This window comes from Podarcis gaigeae (assembly GCF_964106915.1).
Source record: "Podarcis gaigeae genome assembly, chromosome: 9".
NCBI classification, from domain to species: domain Eukaryota; kingdom Metazoa; phylum Chordata; class Lepidosauria; order Squamata; family Lacertidae; genus Podarcis; species Podarcis gaigeae.
In genome coordinates, this window is record NC_139685.1 from 3870021 (window position 1) to 3893574 (window position 23554).

The 23554-nt window shown below is 41.2% G+C and overlaps 1 protein-coding gene and 1 long non-coding RNA gene across 3 annotated transcripts in view; both read right to left on the reverse strand.

Annotated features, from left to right (window-relative positions):
• RAB28 (RAB28, member RAS oncogene family) overlaps positions 1-23554 on the reverse strand; it is a 62706-nt gene that overhangs the window by 10889 nt on the left and 28263 nt on the right. The gene's annotated exons all lie outside the window — the stretch shown is intronic.
• On the reverse strand, positions 11037-17215 carry LOC310853050. Its single transcript, XR_014568527.1, has 2 exons — positions 13669-17215; positions 11037-13632 (listed from the first exon to the last, which is right to left on the reverse strand). It is a non-coding gene; the product is annotated as an uncharacterized lncRNA (long non-coding RNA).

A 23554-nucleotide genomic window follows, 5' to 3' on the forward strand; every position in this document is an offset into this window, starting at 1 on the left:
GGTGAGACTCAAAGCATATTCAACTCAAAATGCTTAGAAGCCTCCCCACATTCAAGAACCCTGTGCAATCTGAAAGTGACTCAAACCTTTAATAATGGTACAGAAACAGAAGTTTCAGCGAGCCTTGCTTTTTTCACCTTACCAGCTGACCGTGCCAACATTTGCTTGTGATACCACCGTTAAAGGCACAAAAACACTGTCCTGTTTCACCTTTTGAGTCCCAGACGGAGAAGCAAACAGGCATGCATATATGGTGTGTTGCACCTTTATGTAAGTTGATTCCTAGGTATGAAAAAGCTGGAGGCTATACTATTAATGCATAACAATCAGGATGAACAGGTTCCAAAGGTGACACAAGCAGTTCCACTAGCCTTCGTATAGTATACATCATTCTGATGGACTGTCTGTTTGATTCTTTTTCTGAAGAAAAATGACATCTGGCATACCTCTTGACAAAAATACAAAAATAAATAAATGTTTTTAACCTTTTGTCAAAATGAGATGTATCCTAGGATGAATTGCTTCCTTTGGCCAGTTAAAAGTTTTAGTCTGCAATCCTACAAATTAAGTATTTGAGAGTAAATGAGAGTAATTCCCATTAGACAAAGTGGAACTTTTTTTCTGAATAAACATTTATAGGATTGTGCTGCATATCACACTAATATTAAAAATATTAAATACAATGTTGTCTCAATTATCCATGTAATTAGATAAGTTGTGTATGGTACAAATGTATGAAAGGAGTAGAAAGATAAAATTTCCAGGAATTTTGAAACCACCGGGGGGGGAGCTCTCCCCACCAAAAAACAACACCCGGTTTGGAGAGAATTGAAAACAATGCAATACTTGTGGTTTTAATAAGAGAGAGGGAGGGAGGGAGGGAGGGAGGGAGGGAGGGCTGGCATCCTAAAAAACAGTGCCTGTTTCAATTGATACTAGGAAGATGTAAAATTATCCTTGAAGAAACAGCATATTACCTCTGAAACCAACTTATTACCTCTGAAACCAACGTACTTGAATCTGACAATTCATTAAAACTTTCAGATATCGCCATTACAAATGCAATACCACATATTTTGAGATTTTATGAGATTTCATGCATTTCCATTTTTTAAATTTTGTACAATTATAGGCCCACTGTGGGTATAGAAAAATTTTCAAATGCCACCCCAATTCACATAAAATTGAACTCAAATCCTGCATGGATTTTATTGTACATATTCCAGTCTCTTCGAATCTAATCCTAATGTAACTGGAAGCTATATTGCACAGCTTCTCTTTTTATTGCACCAAAGTCCCCATAAGGGTGTTGATTCAATGCTGTCAAATTATAAGGCAAGTACATTCACAAGGATTTAAGGACAACTAAGTTCTTTATGTCAACACAGAGGGGGAAACCTTCAAGTGATTTCCTGAGGAAGGGACCCAGCTGACTTGTGAAAACTTGTAAATTTGTAAATCTAGTAAGTCTGAATAATAGGGTCATTTGATTATCAACTGGAAAAAATGCAACATAAAATGCTTTATTTAAAAATGATACTGGAGGTCTTTAATTTGCACACTCTGGAAAGTTAGTCGGAGAGAGGTTTTGGCCTAACAGGATTCCTACAGTTCATTTATATGGCATACCTTGGTTACTTTGCGGGGTTTAGCCAGTTTTGACTTTAAATAACAGGGGTTGGCATAGAAGCAATGTGCAAAAATTATACCAGAGCTATTCTTGTCTGATTCATGTTTTATTGGTCCCATAACATGGGAAAATGAAATCATTTTACCATGGGGTATGAATTTCAGATGGCACCTCTGCTTCAAAATGGTGGCTAAAAACATTCCCCTAAGCATTTCAGAGGTTGATATCATAAAGGTACATTTTGGAAGGATTTTTAATTCACCAATATTCTTATAGCTGGGAACATGAGAGGATGAGGGACGGCAGGAGCTTCTTGAATTACTCTTTTTCTGCCCCACTCTTCATAGAACTGCTAGGCACAAGGTAGGAGCAGGGTGGTTTTTTCAGCCAGAACACTGGCATCTCTTAGGAAAGACCTAGGCAAAACTCTGCTGCTCCTCTGGCTCATGAGGAGACCCTTAGTAGAGCCTGAAATGGACATCCTCTACAGCAGGGGTCGGCAAACTAAGGCCTGGGGGCCTGATCAGGCCCAATTGCCTTCAGGATCCGGCCCGGGAACTGTTGGGTGGATCAGCGTGGGGATTCTGTTCGTTCGGGCTGCACCATTCCATTTCCCTCACACACACACACACACACACACACTGTGGCAGCGGCGCCTCCTCCCTCCCTCCTCCTGGCTTCTCCCCGCCCTGCCTAGAGGAGGAAGGGGGCTGGCTGATCAACATTTTAAGCCAGCCCTTTTGCGCCGCTCTTCTTCCCTCTGCTACTGCCGCCCTGGTGCTCCTGTGGGCCAGAGAGCGGAGTGGACGAGCTCCCTCTGCCTACCCAAGAGAAGTGGCAGTGGCGGCAGCCCCTGGGAAGGTAAGTGCAGCGGCTGGGGAGGAGGACTACCTGCCCCCCTTGCCTCTTCTTCCAGCTCCCCCCCTCGCCCCCCAGTGCTGCTTCTCCGGCCCGCCACAAGGTCTGAGGGACAGTGGACCAGACCGTGGCTAAAAAAATTGCCGACCCTGCTCTACAGCTCTGGAGTGAGTCAACTTGCAAGCCATAGGTACACTGGAGCTTTGCTGAGGCTCTCTCGACTAACAGCTGATGTGCAAAAAGAAACCTCCCTGCATGTCAGCTCTGCAAGTCACCCTGTCTCCCCTGGTTGCTCCTTTCTAATATATACAGTCTAAGATGCTCTATCAGTTGTGGAAGAGATGTGTAAGATTTATTTATCAGTTTATGCAATGGCTATTGCCCCTGATCATCTTGACCACCCTTTCAAGATCTGGAAAAGGAATCTTAGACCACTAAGAAACTACTGCCTGAGCGTCCTTGAGAAACCCAACTGATGAAAATGGAGATGGCCCTGTGTGTAGGAAAGACAAAGCATGAAGAAAGAAGAAGAAAAGCAAACCCAGGGATCCATTTTTAACATTAGTAAAGGTAAAGGGACCACTGACCATTAGGTCCAGTCGTGAATGACTCTGGGGTTGCAGCGCTCATCTCGCTTTATTGGCCAGGGGAGCCAGCGTACAGCTTCTGGGTGTGTGGCCAGCATGACTAAGCCACTTCTGGCGAACCAGAGCAGCGCATGGAAACGCCGTTTACCTTCCCGCTGGAGCAGTACCTATTTATCTACTTGCACTTTGACGTCCTTTCGAACTGCTAGGTTGGCAGGGGGAGACCGAGCAACGGGAGCTCACCCCGTCACAGAGATTTGAACTACCGACCTTCTGATCAGCAAGCCCTAGGCTCTGTGGTTTAGACCACAGCGCCACCAGCGTCCCATTTTTTACATTACATTTTAACATTACATGGTTGCTTTTATAATGAATTGGAGCAGTTCATTTTTAGAGAAGACGAGCCAAATGGCAGCTGGTTCTCTGCAGAATCAATGGGCTCAATTTCCCATGTCGCGCTCTGCTGCAGCCAGGTACTGTTTAATTGATTAGATCAAAAGTTTATTTTAATTAACTATGAAGATGCCTGGATTATCAGGCAGATTACACACATGCACATACACTTTCTCTTTCAAGTTGCAGATAGCAAGGACCATCTCAGAAGATGCATTCTCTATTTTTGTTCAACTAGGAAGAAATACCTTTAAGACAGTACCTGTTGCAATACAGGCACCACAAAAAAAAACAAATGTAGCATATTCTTTCCTTCGCATATGCATAGAATCATAGAATCGTGGAGTTGGAAGGGGCCAAGCGGGTCATCTAGTCCAAACCCCTGCAATGCAGGATTCTTTTGCCCAACGGGTCTTTCACCCATGACCCTGAGATGAAGAGTCTCATGCTCAACAGACTGAGCTGGCAGATATTACATCAGCTTTCTCTAATCAGGTAATACGTCTTGCATTATCATTTAAATTGGTGAAAAGTTTCATATTTAAATGCAGTCCTGAGTATTGTTTGCATACTTGGATAATCTATATAGCACAAAGTATATTAATTTCTAAAACATTGTGAAAAACTAAAAATAATCTATCTGCAAAGCATTTGCAGCTGTTCATACAAGTTATAAAGTTACATAATGCTTAAATAATGAGCCATTGAGATTAGGCCACACCAATCTGACAAGTAAAACCTTCTTGTGATTTATTAATTTACATGTGCTTAATTATATACATATTATATACATATTAGTGTTCTAAAAATACACTCAGGCCATAATAAAAGCATATAACAATGTTTCTTTTAACGTGTTGGTCTACTATGGTATTAAAGGAAACTTTAATGCAACCAGTTTGCCAAATGTAACCCACGAAGCCGAACATAACCAACTAGCCATGCATGACCCCCCCCCCATGCACAATCATCCTGTTTATGCTGCCTGCCTAAACTACAAAAATGAGAAGGAAGGGCCAAGCACTTGGCAGACCATAATATGCATCCAAACAGTTGCGTTCATCTTGATATAGGTCACAGCTTGTGCTGGTGTGGCCTAAGGAAAACCAATTTAGAAACTAGCAAAATTAAAGCACACACAAGTATGATATTTATGAGGAAACAACTGTTATTTGACAAGAAAAGCATGGCAAACTTTTATTTTTATTTTGCTTATCAAAGAAATATAGGTAAACAGAAACGATAGGCTTCAGAGGTGACCGATGTCTGAGGAAAAATTAACTCCAACAGGATCAATTACCTCTCCTCTTTACCCAGCCATGGTGAGAAAGAATAAAAAATATTTTTTGCCTCTAAACAACCAGAACATTATCTTGCTAGAACACTGCATGGCTTTATTAATAAAGATTAGAGTTTATTTCAAAGTAAGTGTTCAGGATCACATAATTTACAGGTATCCATTATGGTATGAATCTACCATGGTGTTGTCCTCTGTTTTGCCGAAGCCTGCCTTGCAATCAGCTTGACAAAGACCAACATCTTGGGTCAGGACATTGCTAGCACTCCACACATCATCACTAGTGATCACAAGCTTGAGGTGGCAGACAATTTTGTCTACCTGGGTTTCTCCATAACCAGCAACCTCTCCATTGAGCTGAACTGGACAAGTGTATTGGCAAGGCTGCTATGACAATGGCTCGCCTCTCCAAAAGGGTAGGGGAGAATGTGATGCTAACATTCAATGCCAAGATTGAACAGTCTACCAGGCTTGTGTGTTGAGCATGCTGCTTCATGGAAGTGAGTCGTGGACAACTTACAACTGTCAGGAGCGATGCCTTCCACATGTGCTACATCAGGAGGATGTGGAGTATCACATGGCAGCACAGAATTCCAAACAAAGATGTGCTCTCCTAAACCCACATCCCCAGCATGTTCACACTGTGTGATGTCTAGGCTAGCTTGGTCATGCCCCCAGAATGGATAATGGCAGGATCCCCAAGGAGATGCTCTACAGGGAATTGGCTTCAGGCACCAGACTCATTGGAAGACCAACTCTGTGCTCCAAAGATGTCTGTGAATGTGCCATGAAGGCTGGCAACATCAACCTTGTTGTGTGGGAACCTCTTGCAGACAACTACAGTGCCTACTTTGTCACTGGTTATCTCTATGGCACAATCTCCCAAACTTGTACTTGATACAATGTATGTGGAGAGATGATTTCCAGAGCCCATGGGTAAAAAATTTACAGCTGAAAATAACGGCAATGGGAATCTCCCCATCCAAATTACTAGAGCAGGACATAGTCCCAGCTAAAAGAACAGTAACCTGTAAGCTAGAGGAGATGGACTTGCAGCAGAAAATGGTCTTGGGCAATGGTACCTGCTCACCTCTAAATCTTGGTTTATTACCCCTCTTAAGGCTCCCAAACTATTTGAATTCCTTAACTTCCTCAGCTCATAGATATGCCTTTGTAAAGGCAAGATTTTCAACACCTTCCCATCGAACGTGCTGAGAAATAAATTCTCCAATGGACAGATATCGCTCTTATGTGATTGTAATTGTGGGGCACCGGAATCGTGCATCACATAATTTTTGACTGTGCTTTTCACTTACCGGCCAGGAGCAAGTTTCTTGCTCAATATCTTAAGGGAATTGCCGATGATACGATTGAAGCCAAACTGAGATATCTATTAAATGATGATGACCCCCTAAGATCACTCATGGTTGCCAGATTCCTGATCAGCGTCCTATCCCTAAAGAAGAGAAACGGTCTCCTGTGTGATTCGGATAACCCCTTTAAACCATGACCTATGTTTTAGGTGATATCACCATTGTTTCAAACCATGATCTATGTTTTAGGCGATATCACCATTGATATCCTTGATTAATTTATGAGCAGAGGGCGATGTATAGGTTACAAATTTATTGTAATGTATGATGGTGGTCTTTGTTTTTGTTTTGCTTCGGTTACTGTTTGTCTTTTGTAAGTTTTGGCGATTTTAAATTTGGAGGTTTAAGTATAATATGTTGGTATGGGAAACTGTCGTGTAACGGGCCAATGGCCGTAATAAAGATCAATCCAATCCAACTACAGTGCCTGGAGATAAACTGTCAGGTCATGTACCCATAGCAGTGACCAGAGAAGGAATGACCACTGAGAGGAGCAGAGAGAGAAGAAATGCCATGGTGCATCTACATCAGCACAACTGGATGTCTTCATCTGTAACCGCTGCGACAAAATATGTCTCTCACTTATCAGTCTCTACAGCCACAGCAGGTGCTGCAACCTTCCAGCTGTTGACTCAAAGGCACCCTCCTCCATTGTCTCCCAAGACAGATGGCTTACAACACAGTCCTCATCTACAAGATGTCTTTATGAAGAGGTTGCTATTTTGTCTATTTAATGTATTGAACCTTCAGGATTTTTTAAGTATCCATATCCATACTGATTTAACATTTTAACTTCTGACTCACCTTGGCTTAAACTGGGGTGAGTGCTAACCTGTGGCCCTCCAAATGTTGCTGGATGCTAATCAACAGCAGCCTGAATAGTCTAGTGAGCTGTGGGCCATCAACATCGGAGGAACTAGCCACCCCTCCCTAAAACATTTAGCTTGCTCCCCACACCCCAGCAACTAGGCAAGGGGCAGATCTGACAAAGACACAGAAGTGCCTTTGCAAGCACTCTTTTACTGCATTTGCAACTTCAAATAATTATAGTATATTCTCTCTCAAACAAGAAAAAACACAAATAATGGAATGTCTTTTGTACTGTATTTGCAAACCTCTTTACTTACTGAAATCCCATGTTTTTAGTGATCCCCTACTGAAAAACAAACATATTGCTAGTTTGATGTAATGAGCTAAAAATCTGAAATAAACAAAGTTCTGGGATACATTTATGCAATAATTTAGGTTATCAGGAAAGCATCTAAAGTACTCTGCTTATGCTCTTGCCAGCCAAACTATGTGTCATATTAACAACCTCCAGAAAGTTATTTCAAATACATAATAAACAGTTTATGCCCCACTCAGATTATTAGGTGATGGGAGAAAAATTAATTTGATTGCAAGCATGCTTTAGGTTTCTCTCATGCACTAATGTTTGCACTGCCCTATAGACGGATGCTAGAATAATTCTAAACTTAAGCTTTTCATACACTAAATGAAAAAAACCATAAAGAAAAGTAAGCTATAAAGATCAATCCCAAGTGGAATAGAAAGGGCAGGACTAATGGTTCGATATTCTCTGTTCAACACCTGCCTTGGCTCTAGGCCCCAATGTAGGACTCTTGCAAGGAAAGCAAAAAGGTAAGCTGCATAGCGCTATTGTTGTTTTGAATAGTTTGTACTGGAGAAATGCAGCTGAATTAAAGTTGTGTTTTTTTCAGTTTCTCAATAGTTTCAACAGGTATCCCTGTGCACAACTGCCTTTCAATAGATCCATAAAAAGTCTGTTCTGACCTATGGAGCTTTTTTCAACTGCTCTCAATTATGTACTTCCAAGAGTGCCAGCACAACTTGGTTCCACAGACATTCCAAGCTTATTCATTCACCATCTCCAGCAGAGGTAATAAAGATTTGGGTAGCTTAGATTTTTCCTCCTCTGTACCTCTGCACCAAACAAATTACTCTCCTAAGACATAACAACATTTTACAAATTTCAGGCCAAACTAGTATTATTGCTATTATAAATGTCTAGCATTAAGTCATTTCAACCATAATCTGCATTCTTGTTCCAAACCTTTCATAGCATACAAGCAAGAGTGGCGCAGGAGCAAAAGCCATTACTCAATGTTACTATGCAATTTACTGCTGCTTTTCTGTATCATAGCTATCCAATTCTACTTTTATGACTCAGCACTGTAATTTGGCACTCTTCTGTGGCAGTGTCTCTCTCCTAACAGCCAGATCAAGCGGCAAAAGAGTGTGTGGAAGAGAGCAAAGACTAGTTTAGCCTGGCTATAGGGGGCTGTACAGGAGAAAGGGGAAGAAAGCAAGATATGAATGGAACAGAGACTTAATGTGATATGATTAAGCAAAATATGAATGGAACAGAGACTTAATGTCAAGTATAGATTGGTCCCAAGATAAAGTACCTTTTTCCCTATAGTAAGTGAACAAGCAATAACATACTAAGTGTTTATTTTTTTAATTATTTTTTAAATATTGAACAGCAATTATTTTTAAAACATAGTGTCTGGGAATTTTAAAAAACCTGAGACCAATCAAGTGTAGAAAAATGTATTGGCAATATTCAGAATAACTGCAGCACTTCTTAAATTCTAAGCTGAATTTCAAATGCAAATCAATACTTAGAAACGCTTTGTTTTACTGATAAATTTGTCAGTACAGTACTTTGAGTATCTTGACCAGCTGCCAAACTGTTGGAGAAATCCATCCTAATCTAGCAGCTGACTGGAAATGGAGTTTAAAAGAGTAAGATGCCTTTAAAATAGTAAGATTTTCAACAACAAAATATAAATATTTGTGTTACCCACTTAGGATTGGGCTATTCTATAAGAGTACAATGCAGCCCCATCATCATCTATCTGCTTTAGCAATGTACTTTGGTGGAATATAAAATGCAGCTTAGCAAGAGAGACTAGATAGACCTATGTTCATATCACAATAGTCACAACAAGGACCAGCAAAAAGTAAAAGTAAATTCAATACAAGTTTGGACAGATGAATACATTTCAGAACTCTTCAAGGAAATAAAAATCCAATTGTATTTTAATATTTTGTTGGAAGCCACCCAGAGTGGCTGGGGAAACCCAGCCAGATGGGCGAGGTATAAATAATAAATTATTATTATTATTATTATTATTATTATTATTATTACTACTACTACTACTACTACTACTACTACTACTACTACTATAATGTATATGGACTGTTCTTTTATCATTCAAGTGTCTAGTATATACAGCCAAGTGCCTATTGTGCAACAGTTTGAGAGCGCTGGTCTTACCTTTTTCAACATAGAAAATTATTAAGAAATTGAAATTCCTTCTTCTCCTGTGTCAACTGGGTGCCTACTCAATAGCAGTGGTGATAGTGGGTAAAGGGGAGAGGCACTGACCATGTTGGTGCAATGCCAATGCACTGGCATAGCCGATCTGGTGCTCCTGCTCTGGTGCATTTGCGCTGCACCAACCTGGTTGCTGCCTCTCCGCTTCCCCTCAGCCACCTGGTAAGCAGCAACAAAGCTACTGCCCTGCCCCTACTGCGACTACTCTTATTGCATTACCATGCAATCTTAAACACATTTACTCAGAAGTAAGTCCCACTGAACTCCCTCCCCTTACATATAAGGCATGCATCCTATCTATTGCCTTTTCAGCACTTACTGAAGGCCTTCCTTTTTCAGCAAACCTTTTAAGTTGGAAGTTTTCATCTCACTCAGTACAGGCAACGACTATTTTATGCTTGTTCAGTGCATGCTGACCTGGGAAAGCGGGCAGGGCGTAGCTGGGTGCAGCAAGCTTACACATGCTCTGCCAATGCAAGCGGGGGCCAGGAACACAAACTGGGGGTAGGGGTGGAAACTGGGGGTGGGGGTGGCCTGTATTGAAGTTGAAACTGCTGGTTCAAGGTAAAATAGATAAGAATTCCCTGGATGTCAAGATCTAAGTTTGAGGCAAGTACTCTTTGGGCGAGAGAAGCTCAGCAGAGATTTAAAATCACAAAATGTGCACCAAAGCAAATATAGGCTGTTAGGCCTTTAAAATGTGTCCTTTAAAGTGAGTTTCAGAATTTCCCTCTTTCCCTGGTATAGAAAAAGGCCACACATTTGATAAGTTTTAAATTGTTTTGTGTGCTTTTCTATACAGCATTCAGAAAATGTTGCACAGGCAGTAAACCTTGGCTTAGTTACAAGGTGGTGAAAGACCCTACATTATTGGTATAAGAATTCAAGGGTGTCTGAACTGGAACAACCAGCTGAAACCTCTTTGCATGCTAAGCTGCTCAGGTAGAGTGCAGGTGAAAACAATAGGCTTGGTTACCCATTTCCTCCCAAGGTAAGGGGAAGTGACCTCACTACACTGGTCAGGACAGCTTTCTCTATGGTATGCATTAATTAGACTTAAGCATGTTGATTATATAAGGCTGGTTATCTAGGGCTGCCATACGTCCGGAATTTCCAGGAGATAGCTGGGATTCGGCAGTCAGAAACAGTATCCAGGCGGAAATCACTGAAATGTCCAGGAAAATCCAGGCAACCCATGTCAGAAGTACAAATTTTGGCGAATTTCCTTTAAAAAAGCTCAAGAAACAGGTTGGTTATTTCTTGTTCATCATTTCAAGATGTTTTCATGAAAAGAGATTCCTAATTTAAACTAACAAATTCAATGGGGCTTACTCTCAGGCAGATATTGTGTTAGGATTGCATCCTTAATCACAAAACCAGTAACAACAGCAGCAAGGGTCTTGTTAATGCTATTACATGAATGCTTGTTTCTTCTTGCATAAAAGATTGGTGAGGGTGGAAGTTATGCAGCTAACTCAAACTAAAGAAGTTTGGATAGGTGAAATCTAAGTGGAAATTTTACTTTTAAAAACTCTTTTTCTTTTCTTTTTACAAGCAACTTTTGCTTATTGCTCTTAAACAGCTGTTCAGCTACCTCTGGGCTAGATGTGAAGTTTTTATTTTCCCAAATCTAAGCTAGAAGCTTTAAAAAAGGAATTTGATTTAAAGTTTCTTAATTAAAAATAGAGGTTAACGGGGGGATGGAATGGGCGATGCAGCTGTGCTGATGCCAGTGGAGAGAAATCCAGAGAAAGAAGTGAGGTAAAAACACATAAAATAGTTCCACAAAAATTAAGTGGGTGCCTTAAACAGCTGTTTTAGTTTAATTAATGGAAAGTTAACCTTGTGTAAATATTCCTATTTCAAAAGCAATGTTCTCTTTAGACTTTTCTAAATCTGAGCCTGGATCCTACATTGATTTACCACTATAAGAATAAGTAACATGAAAATATGACACTGAAGCCTTGGCCCTAGATTTGGCAATGCCCCTAGCTTCAGAGATTTCAGATAGCACTGTCCATATAAGGTCAAGCCTACCTTCAGATCCATACAGTGCATTTATTTTTATTTATTTTTAAGGAAAGTGTATATTCCTATGAAGGTAGAATTATTCAGCTTGTAAGCGCTTCTATGAAAATGCAGCAACATATACAGCTCTATCAATGTTCAATCTCTAGCATTATTTTAGCACTGATATAATTTTGAACTCACAATGAAAAATTATTCAAAGCTGGTGAACTACTCAGAATATCGTATTTTTGAAATAAATGAATGGAAACATGCCACCCCCTTTACACTGCTCCACGGCTCTGATGCTGTGACAGCACTTGCTTTTTGGCAAATAACAGAGTAATTACTTTAACAAGTGTGTAAAGACGATGGAAAGCCACTCATGTAAGGTCAAACAAGAGGTTTATGAACTGCAGAAAAGCACAATTAATGCAAGAGGGCAGAAGGAGAGAAACATGTTTCACACTTTTATTGTGAAGAGCATGAGTTTTGCACAGGAACTGCCAGAACAGATGTTCATAAATTTGGGCCTTAATCTAGAACACTTCCCGGTTTTACTTTTAAATTATATCTGCTGGTGTGTAGAAATTACACCTTACTTTTTAATATAATTCTTCTGATTAGATTTTTTAATAAATACATTTATTACCTTAGTAGTGGTGCCAGCTGGTCAGTTGTGATTTACTGTCCAGGCCTGCTTTAATATAAAGTGGCTTTTGTGGCTTACCCATACAGATTACATTTTAAGCTTCAAGATATCACCATAAAGCAGCTGGAAAAAGTACTGGCTGTGCTCAGAAACCTGTATTATTGCCCAAGTGATCAACTTCCTGAGCATGCAGCTACTCAAACTCTCTGAAAATCTTTGGCTTGGCTTTGTTCTTATACTGGAAGTTAGTTATAAACACCAAAGGAAGTCCACTGAGTCTGCAGTTATGCTTTCTATCAGGAAGACAGCTTAAGAAAATTATTAGTTTTCTAATGAGAAAACTACCTGGTCATTTAAAATTTCCGTTGACATCAAATATATTTTTTATCACATCTGATTCCTTAAAATAAAATAAAATCTCTTTAGATTTCTAACCAGGATGCTATTTCCAACAGTTGCCAGGCCCCAAAATTGATACTCCTTTTGATATCATACCTAAGTTTCAAAATTCCTATAGGAATTGCAAAATATACATGGAGACAAGGGGAAGCGCTTGTGCTGTAACTCTGCAAGAGCATAGAAAAGACGCTGAATGTTGTCCTTTGCCGTCCCTGTTGTCAGCTTTTGAAGGAACAGGGGAAATAAGTAAATACCCAGGTAGCTTATTCAAAAACAAATCACCACTGACTTTTCATAAGTTCAATGATGGAACATTTCCCTAATAATTTCATATTTACTTTGCCATTGTGCAATTTCAGGCTTTACATCTAAAGAGGTTATATGGGAGAAAACCACACAAATATTAAGACATTTACCTACATACATACCATGGAAAACAGGGTGTGCTAATCTATTGAGCGCAGAACCCTAACAAAATCTGCACTTCACTCACAACTCCACCAAACTTTTATCAGCAAACCCACTAATGGGGACAAAAATGTTTTCTTCACACAAGCTCTCAGTATGGCTTTGAAAATTACACCAACGTGGCTGAAAATCATGTCTGAAACAGAGGGATGGAGGCCAGTGTTGCCTGCAGCATTCCTGACCATCATTCAAGGCACCCCAGGGTGCCATGGCACCCACTGGCAGAGGAATGGGGGGGAGCGCACTGCCCCCAGCACCATTGGAGAGGGGGTACCATTGCGACCATGGGTCCTCCCGACACATGCCGCCCCCCCACTGTACCAGACACCACACCTCCACAGGTGGCGCGACACGCCCCTGGGACACACGCCAGCCATGCCCCCGCCTGCTCTCTGCCCCCAGTGCTGGAGCATGCAGCTTCACCACTGTTGGCACCCTGGTTGAAAACCACTGCTCTTAAGTATTGTTTCACAGCAAAAATAGTAATACTCCTCCTTTCCCTTCTGCTGCTGTCTTCTTTCTGTCTGAATTTATCCTATAAACCTATGGCAGGGACCTCTCTTACTGCAGACCCAGCAGGCACTGTGATTCTCCAGCAATTTGACTTCACACACACACACACACACACACACACACACACACACACACCCCGAGGTGCACTCCATTGTCTCACGAGACAGACAAATGCCAAACCAACTCAATTCAGTCTTTGAATGCTTAAACAGGGCTAATAGGAATGTATACAAAACCATAAATAATCCAGTTCTTTATTCTTCTGGTGTGTGAACTTCTTGGGGCATTTTAACTCCACCAAAAGATCCTAAACCTCTTAGTGTGCTGGACACAAATGTAGGTTCAGACACACCCTAAGGGGTGTGTTCTTTAGCTTATAATGGTTGTTTTCTCATCTCACTACCACAGCTCATGGTAGCCCACTGCCTCCCTTCATGTTCCTTATTTCTTTTCTCCCAAGATTGCAGGTCAGTTTGTATCAGAGTTGGCAAAGATTACTCAAGCACTTCTAGTTGTCACAAAGACTAATTAACAAACTTGCAGCTAATTTGTGAGGGGTCAGTTAGTATCAGAATTCAAGAAATGGGCTAATTTTGTTCCATGACGAGCAGAAAGGCAGTACCAGTTTGCATGCTAGAAACAAGGAATGCAGAGTCCTCCATGAAAATTAAGCTAATGTTCTGAAAATATTACACAACAGATTTTACTTATTACTGATGAATTGTAATATGTTTCCCTGCTCTGTGTGTAAATTTTAATATGACCAAATGATGAACAATATATTTGTAGGTGCTTAATTATATTCCTTTTTATTGTAACTCAGTAACTGGTCAACTTATGTCTTACAAGGCTGAGTCAACTGAGAAGAAAACTGGCAAGGTATGAGACACTAATATGAAATTAATGAATGATGATAATTAATTACATAAACTCAGTATGTGCAGAAGAAAGTACTATCCAAAATCAGCTTTTCATATATTAACTTATCAAGCTATGAGGTGCTCCCCTAAACACCATGTAGAAAAAGAACTAATGCTAGCTAGAAACAAGCACACCTCTGTAGAAAAATGAATATATCAAATTATTTACCTGGGGCCAGGACAAATTATGCTCAAGTCACCAGATTCTTAAACACCTTCCCCAGAGTTCTTTTGCCTCTTTTTGAATCTATATTAGCTTGCCATTCAAGAGAAGTAATGTTATGTCCAATACTGTCTTCTGTTTGTAACCATTAGGTTATTAGAAATGGAACAGAAGAACATTTAAATGATACAGTATAAGTATATGAATTCACTGATGAAACAGCTAAGTCCAGAACTACATGTTCAGCAACATACACAGGGATTCCAAACCCTGTATTTGCCCTTTTTACATAAAGTGATGGTAGTGAGCATTTTGCAGAGGAAAATGGTGGACAGGAGGCAGTGCTTAACCGTTTTCTCAGCCGCCAGTCATTTTACCCACTTGAGTGGCAAGCACATTTCAAGATCTTGGCTGAGAGAAAAGACGGGAGCAGGGGTGGTGGATGAATCAAGAGAAAAAGCAGTATGTAGGAAAGCTCTTGCATACACACCCTCCACTGTGAAGTAATTCTTCCCCACATGCTGGTTTGTCAATAACCTCTATGTTAACATTACTGTTAAAGTGGCATTCTGCTTATAAGCGTTGTGAATAGCATATCAAATAGTTAAGCTAGAACATAAACAATTGTAAAAGGAGCATTAGAATATCCTTTTGTGAGGATTTGCTTTTCAGTATGTATTTTTTTTGTCCAAAGTAACAACACTAGGAAGTGTTATTAGTACACTCTCTTGAGTAGATGGTCATCTCCCTCCTCTGCCTTGCTCCACACCCAACACACACACACGGCCATACCACCGGATCAGTAAACAAACATTATATTTAGTGAGTGTACAGATTAGATGAATTTGCAGCATAAGCAACAACACTGTACACTGGCTGTACAAGTAAAGTTTTGTTACAGTTCCAAATTTGACTCACTTTTTAGTGAAAATAACAATTGTAAAAAAAAAAACAACTTAATGGCATGTAGAAGTTTTGCAGAAATTCTTAAAGATATTTGTACTCCCCTTTTCAAACCCTGTGCAAAATGCCCCGTATTAACATCCCTCTTACAATCGAACATTAGTTACCCTCTATCATCAGCTTCCTTTGGTGAGGATATATTTCCACAGTAGCTAATGGAGACATTCCTACAAATCAATGTGCTGCAGTGATACAGAAATAAAAGCTCATTTCACTGTAATGATGCTTCCAGACTTCCCTCAAGTCAGGTGGTTACTTGCAGTTAATGATCTGTGACATGCCACACAAGTAGTCCTAAAAAGACTTATTATCCACTGCATGTGCAACAATATTTGCTTTATGGATGGCTAAATGAATGAAGACATTCAATGTAACTGTAAAAGTAAAAATCAAAAGAAAACTTACAAGTAACATGTTTTCTTTGAGTAAAAGAGCTGTGAACATTTTCCATTAATACTTAACCTTTTGCTGAAGCAGTGCAACCACATATAATGCTTGAATCCATAAAGCCAAATCGCTGTGCAGGGTTAATGCCAATTATCCAAAACCGTGCTAAATGTGTTTTGCAAAAATGTAATTTTATGTCCAAGCTCAGCTGATAATAATTATAACTCTTATTTATGCCCTTCTTATAGGCAACAACTTTATAAAAGGACTATAGAATATTTTCTTTTAATTGATGGATAACAATGAACCATTCTGTTTTAAAGCCAAGAATCATTAACCTAGCTACTGGAGAAACTAACATTTTTTTTCTTAAAGTAGTTGGTGCAGTTAGGCAACACAATATTATTCACAGTTGACTACCGAATGAGACATTCATGTGTTTTCTGATTTATTTCCTTTTCTATATTCCACTTCTGTCCACAGTTAGCGGCTTTCCATGGTACAAGCTCTTCATTTGTTGTAACATTACCAAATATGAACAATGCTGCCAGAAGACATTTCTACTTAAACACAAAGGTAGAATCACCTACCTATTTTATTTATAAAAATATTAATATACTGCCATATCAAAAATATATCACAGCGGTTTACAATATAAAAACATAAAGCCATACAGTAAAATAATTTTAAAAAGACAAGTTAAAAGCAAAAGAATCAAAAACAAACATCAGTTGACCATTGTGGATGATGTACTCTTGCCTGCCTGCAAGAGGCCTGGTGAAATAAGAAAGTTTTCAACAGGCATTTAAAAACTAGCAGAGAAGGCACCAGCTGAATCTCAATTGTTAGGGTGTTTCACAGGACTGGGAATATCTGGGAATATCATCCCAAACTCTGAAGCAAATTTGTTTCTTAGACTTATTGTTGCTGTTAAAAGCACAATGGGTTGCCTCCAACTAATTTATATTTAATAGACCCATTGAAATAAGCGGACCTAAGTTAGCCATGGGTCTAGTGTAAGGAAGGCTCATATTGGAAACAGTCCAATCTACTGAGTAATTTTCCTGTACAAGCCCCATTAAACTGAATGGGAACTGTACAAGAGATATTCAGTGGAGCTTGCAAAGGAGAACTTTCTGTTGGACTGCGTCCTTCATAAACATACCAACACCACTATATGAATCCGATCATTCTATGAACATCATAATGCTTCATAACATGCTTTCTAAGGTTAGATCAATTTCAATCTGTTACCAGCAAGGATGTGGACAGGCTGCTTGGACGAGTGAAACCAACCACCTGTCTTCTTGATCCTTGTCTATCCTGGCTGATAAAAGCAAGCTGGGAAGGGCTGGGCGGTGGGGTGGTGAATGCTTCCCTCTGCGAGGGAGCCTTCCCAGACCTGCTGAAAGAGGCGGTCATTAAACCGCCTCTAAAAAACAATATCTTTAGACCTTCCATTCTTGGGCAAGGTGATTGAGCGGGTGGTTGCTGAACAACTCTAAGCACATCTGGAGGATGCGGACCATTTGGATCCCTTCCAATCGGGATTCAGGCCTCACCATGGGAATGAAACTGCCTTGGTCGCGCTGGTCGATGATCTCCGGTGGGTTAGGGTTCTCAACAAAGCCAATCTGTGACCCCGGATCCCAGCCAGTATGCTGTTAAATTGCAAACTGGGAATTTGCGCTGGGACTTTAATTTGTGGAATGGAGCAGAAAATCAAATCAGATATCAGTTTTAAAGAACTCATTTGCAGATATCCAAAACATTATTGTATGATACATTTACACAGAAGTGTTATAGTTTTCTTATTTTATAAAACAAGGGAGTCTAAACTGTATTTGAGAATATCCTAACCTATTGTAATCCAGTGTAGTGCTGTCTTATCCCACAGTGTAAAAATTCATTAGCACAAACAAAAAATAGCATTTACAAGCCAGTTTACAGTGGTACCTCTGGTTACATACTTAATTCTTTCCGGAGGTCTGTTCCTAACCTGAAACTGTTCTTAACCTGAAGCACCACTTTAGCTAATGGGGCCTCCTGCTGCCGCCACGCCGCTGGAGCATGATTTCTGTTCTCATCCTGAAGCAAAGTTCTTAACCCGAGGTATAATTTCTAGGTTAGCGGAGTCTGTAACCTGAAGCGTATGTAACCTGAAGCATATGTAACCCGAGGTACCACTGTACTTGAAAACTCCTAAGCTTATTTGTGCAGAAATTAGTAAATTTTTACTGAGTACCTAGAATTAACTAAACTCTACAGTTTTAAGAGCAATTAAGTTATCCCAATAGAACGGGCAGCTCAATGCATTAACCTTATGAGTTACATTAAAATGTAACCTTTAAACTTCACACTACAACAGTACAACATTTCCTGCTCAGAGAAAGCACTCCAGCATCAATTAATCATCACTCAGTCGAATATACCATCAACATTTTTAATTAGCACTGATGCACTCTCTTTTCAGGCCCATCCATCACAATGGCTGTTTAAAAACCTGACTTATTGGACTCTGCTTAGGAAAGGATCTGGATAATATCTGTGAGAAAAGGTATCATTCTTCCATCCACCCTACAATGCTGACCGATAATTCCTACCCCTTCTACAAGTTACTGATAACAACTGCCCTCAGGCTAACCAGCTAGCTGTAAATCAAGTAACAGCAGCTCCTATGCAGTCTGGGTTAATTCTAGGTCACAATTTATCCAGCAGGAATGTTGACTTGACACTTGCATGTTTTGCTTATAGATGTGATAAAGGGAGGAAACACTGATTGAGTTTGTCAGGATCAAGGAACCAATAGGGGAAAACCTTATGTAACAAAAATATTCTGCCATAGTAGTCAATGGTATTAAATAGAAATAGATTTCAAGCTGAAATTAGTATAACTTGTTCTTTTATCTTCTGAACTTGGGTGGGATGGGGAGCCTGTATTGGAAGAAAGGAAAGTCCTTAAGATCAGTTCTAGGTACACTGGATAATGATGAGCAAGCTGCTACATCATCTTCTAAGTGCCATGGCAACATAATGATTGACTGCAATGCAATTAAAATATTTATGGGATTAATTCATTAGAGCAACTTTCTGCAGCATTTCTAAGCACCATTTTTCCCCGCAATAATGGCTCACCACTTCGTATCAAGCAGTTGACCTCCAACAAGTGGATAGTGAAAAGAAAACCTTCAGAGCATAACGGAAGCTCAGTTGTCCGGTCAAAATCAATTTTCTATCTGACAGCATAGTAAGGAAACAGCAACTTTCGAGGAAGTTCACTTCTTGCAGAGGGAATGAATGCAGCTAGTAGCGAATGCTATTAGCATGCCTTTTGGAAGTACACAAAAGGAGATGGGAACAAAGTTCCAGTGACATGTAAAAAATATAAGTACTGTCCTCATGTTTTTTATACTGTTGTTGCATTTTTATTTAGTACTGTATGCCACCCTAGTAATTTATTTCAAGACTGAAATATAAAATAATAACATACCAGAGGACATGTTTTTTGGGGGGTCTTTAGCAGGTAATTTGGGAAACTTGCAGTGAAATCTACCGTATTTTTTGCTCCATAAGGTGCACCTAGTTTTTAGAAGGGAAATTCAAGGGAAAAAATTATTTAAAGGGAGCTCTGAGCAGAGCCTGTATGCATTCCAGGCTCTGCTCAGCGCTCCCTTTCACGAGCCGCGTGGAGTGTGTGTGGCTCTTGGGGGCTTTTCCCCCGAGGAGGGAGAAGGGCAGCCCATCACTGACTTTGCGGCGCTAAGGCAGAAGCTAAAACAGCTAGAGGGAGCGCTGCTGGCTTCTGTTCTGGCTTCTGGGGTAGCCCACGAAGCCTCCACAGGGCAGCGGGGAGCCTTCATCCCGCTGCCCTGCGAAGGCTTCGCTGGCTACCCCAGAGCTGCTTTAAAGAGCGTGTGGCTCCTGCGGGCTTTTCTACGAGGAGGGAGAAGGGACTGACTGGCCGCATCAGTCCCTTCTCCCTCCTGGGGAAAAGCCTGCAGGAGCCACACGGAGGTTGTGTGTGGCTCTTGGGGGCTTTTCCCGCCTGCCTCCCCCCTGCATTCGCTCCATAAGACACACACACATTTCCCCTTACTTTTTAGGAGGGAAAAAGTGTATGGAGCGAAAAATACGGTATGTATGTCTGTTTAGAGGTAAGCCTCACTTAGTTCAATGGTACTTGCTCAGGTAAGGTATATACTTACACACACTTTCTTGGGAGCAATCACAACTGAAACCAGTGGAACTTCCTTCCAAAGAAACACACATAGGATCACGTTATTAATTTTTACACTTAGTTATATTTTTCCCCATTGCACAAAAGCCAAACAAATCAAAGTAAGGCAAAAGTTAAACATCCACTTCCAGCACTCCATGTAACTCAGTGGAGTGGGAGGGCAGGAGAGCCCCATACATTGCTCAATTAAATCCAGTAAATTGCTAGTGTAATGCAGGCTTCAACCATTTTAGGTGTGTCCAATTGACATGCGATCACCGAGGCAGGGGTCCTTTTGAACCCAAAAGAAGGCAGAATGGGGCCAGGGCAAAATGGGGCAGTGCGCACTTAGACGTGCTCCACCAACACATGCAGGAGCCAGGAACGGAACCCCATGCGAAATGGTCAGCATGTATATCAAAGGTTGCTGCATTCACAGCCCAGATCTGGACAGCTGATTCCAAGATTACGGACTCCAGCATGTTGCTCTGCCAGAAATTTGATTCCTTGCATCTTAATGATTAGCAGGTTTATTGCAGTTAAATGCTTTCATAGGCAAGTTTGGTTCATTGGATGCAGAGGAACTACAAAGGTAGCAAGAATAATAGACTAGGAAATAAAACAAGGTGAAAAACATGGATGGTAGGAATGGGAAAACAGCCTAATTATGGGACCTTGGAGTATACAGAAGACAATACAAAAGCAAAGGAAGAGAAGTTTATCTTTGTTCTGAAGGAACCATTTCATTTAAGCCATAAAATGCTGTATTCATACAAAATCAGAAAATGATAAAGTTGTAAAGTTAGAAGGGATCTTGAAGGATCTAGTCCACCCCTTTCAATGCAGGAATCTCTACTAAACTATGCATGACAGATGACCATCCAACCTCTTCCTAAAAACCTCCAATGAAGGAGAGTCTATTCCAAGAGAGCCCGTTCCACTGCTGAACAGCTCTTACGTTCACAAAGTTCCTCCTGATGTTTACTCAGAATCTTCTTTATTGTAACTTGAAACCATTGGTTCGAGTCTAACCCTTCAGAGGTTTCTCCAGCAGGAGAAAACAAGGTTGCTCAATCTTCCATGTGACAACCCTTTAGATATTTGAAGATGGCTCTGATATCTTCTCCCAGTCTCATCCAGGCTGAACATATTAACATGACTAAATGCCATATCAAGCATGAGCCTCAAGCTTTTACATTAAAGTGGTACCTTGGGTTACAGACACTTCAGGTTACAGACTCCGCTAACCCAGAAATAGTACCTCGGGTTAAGAACTTTGATTCAGGATGAGAACAGAAATTGTGTGGCGGCGGCGCAGCAGCAGTGGGAGGCCCCATTAGCTAAAGTGGTACCTCAGGATAAGAACAGTTTCAGGTTAAGAACGGACCTCCGAAATGAATTAAGTACCACTGTATCTCCTTCCATTCTCCTGGCACAACTGCAAGGTGTTCAGAAAATTCCACTTTGTTTTAATTAAACACAGTTTAGCATTGCATCCCAAACCTAAAGCAAGCCAGATTCAAAAACCATGCTTTAGGAAACAATTATGAAGACTAACCAGCATTTGCCTATTTTCAGATGTACCTTTATAATAATATATAATAATTTATTATTTATACCCAGCCCATCTGGCTGAGTTTCCCCAACCACTCTGGGCGGCTTCCAATCAAGTGTTAAAAACAATACAGCGTTAAATATTAAAAACTTCCCTAAACAGGGCTGCCTTCAGATGTCTTTTAATGAGAAGATAGCTGCTTATTTCCTTCACATCTGAAGGGAGGGCGTTCCACAGGGCGGGCACCACTACCGAGAAGGCCCTCCTTCTGGTTCCCTGTAACCTCATTTCTCGCAATGAGGGAACCGCCAGAAGGCCCTCGGTGCTGGATCTCAGTGTCCACGCTGAATGATGGGAGTGGAGACGCTCCTTCAGGTATACAGGACCGAGGCCATTTAGGGCTTTAAAGGTCAGCACCAACACTTTGAATTGTGCTAGGAAACGTACTGGGAGCCAATGCAGATCTCTCAGGACCAGTGTTATGTGGTCCCGGCGGCCACTCCCAGTCACCAGTCTAGCTGCCGCATTCTGGATTAATTGCAGTTTCCAGGTCACCTTCAAAGGTAGCCCCACGTAGAGCGCATTGCAGTAGTCCAAGCAGGAGATAACTAGAGCATGCACCACTCTTGCAAGACAGTTCGCAGGCAGGTAGGGTCTCAGCCTGCGTACTACAGTGGTGCCTCGCAAGATGAAATTAATCCGTTCCGTGAGGCTCTTCGTATAGCGGTTTTTTCGTCTTGCGAAGCAAGCCCATTGACAGCTTAGCGGATTAGCGCTATTAGCGGTTTAGCGGCTTTTAGCGGATCAGCTGATAAGCAGCTTATCAGCGGATCAGCTGATAAGCGGCTTAGCGGCTCAGGAAAAGGGGGGGAAAAGGGGGGAAACCCGCAGGAACTCGCAAGACATTTTGTCTTGCGAAGCATGCCCATAGGGAAATTCGTTTTGCGAAGCGCCTCCAAAACGGAAAACCCTTTCTTCTAGCGGGTTTTCCGTCTTGAGAGGCGTTCGTCTTGCGGGGCACCACTGTAGATGGAGCTGGTAAACAGCCGCCCTGGACACAGAATTAACCTGCACCTCCATGGACAGCTGTGAGTCCAAAATGACTCCCAGGCTGCGCACCTGGTCCTTCAGGGGCACAGTCACCCCATTCAGGACCAAGGAGTCCCCCACACCCGCCTGCCCCCCTGTCCCCCAAAAACAGTACTTCTGTCTTGTCAGGATTCAACCTCAATCTGTTAGCCGCCATCCATCCTCCAACCGCCTCCAGGCACTCACACAGGACCTTCACCGCCTTCACTGGTTCTGATTTAAAAGAGCGGTAGAGCTGGGTATCATCTGCATACTGATGAACACCCAGCCCAAACCCCCTGATGATCTCTGTCAGCGGCTTATGCTATAGTTAGTAAAAAAAATGGAAGCAAGACCTTCCCAATTCCTCTTCGCAGTAGTACCAGATGAGCACAGGGTAGTACAGAGCAAGAGAAGCCCAGGTTCATATAGCTTGAACTTCATAATTTTAAATCAGTACAGTGGTGACTCGCAAGACAAAATTAATCCGTTCCGCGAGGCTCTTCGTCTAGCGGTTTTTTCATCTTGCGAAGCAAGCCCATTGACAGCTTAGCGGATTAGCGCTATTAGCAGCTTTTAGCAGCTTAGTGGCTTAGCGGCTTAGAAAAGGGGGGGAGGGGGGAAACCCGCAGAACTCGCAAGACATTTTCGTCTTGCGAAGCAAGCCCACAGGAAATTCGTTTTGCGAAGCACCTCCAAAATGGAAAACCCTTTCGTCTAGCGGGTTTTCCGTCTTGCGAG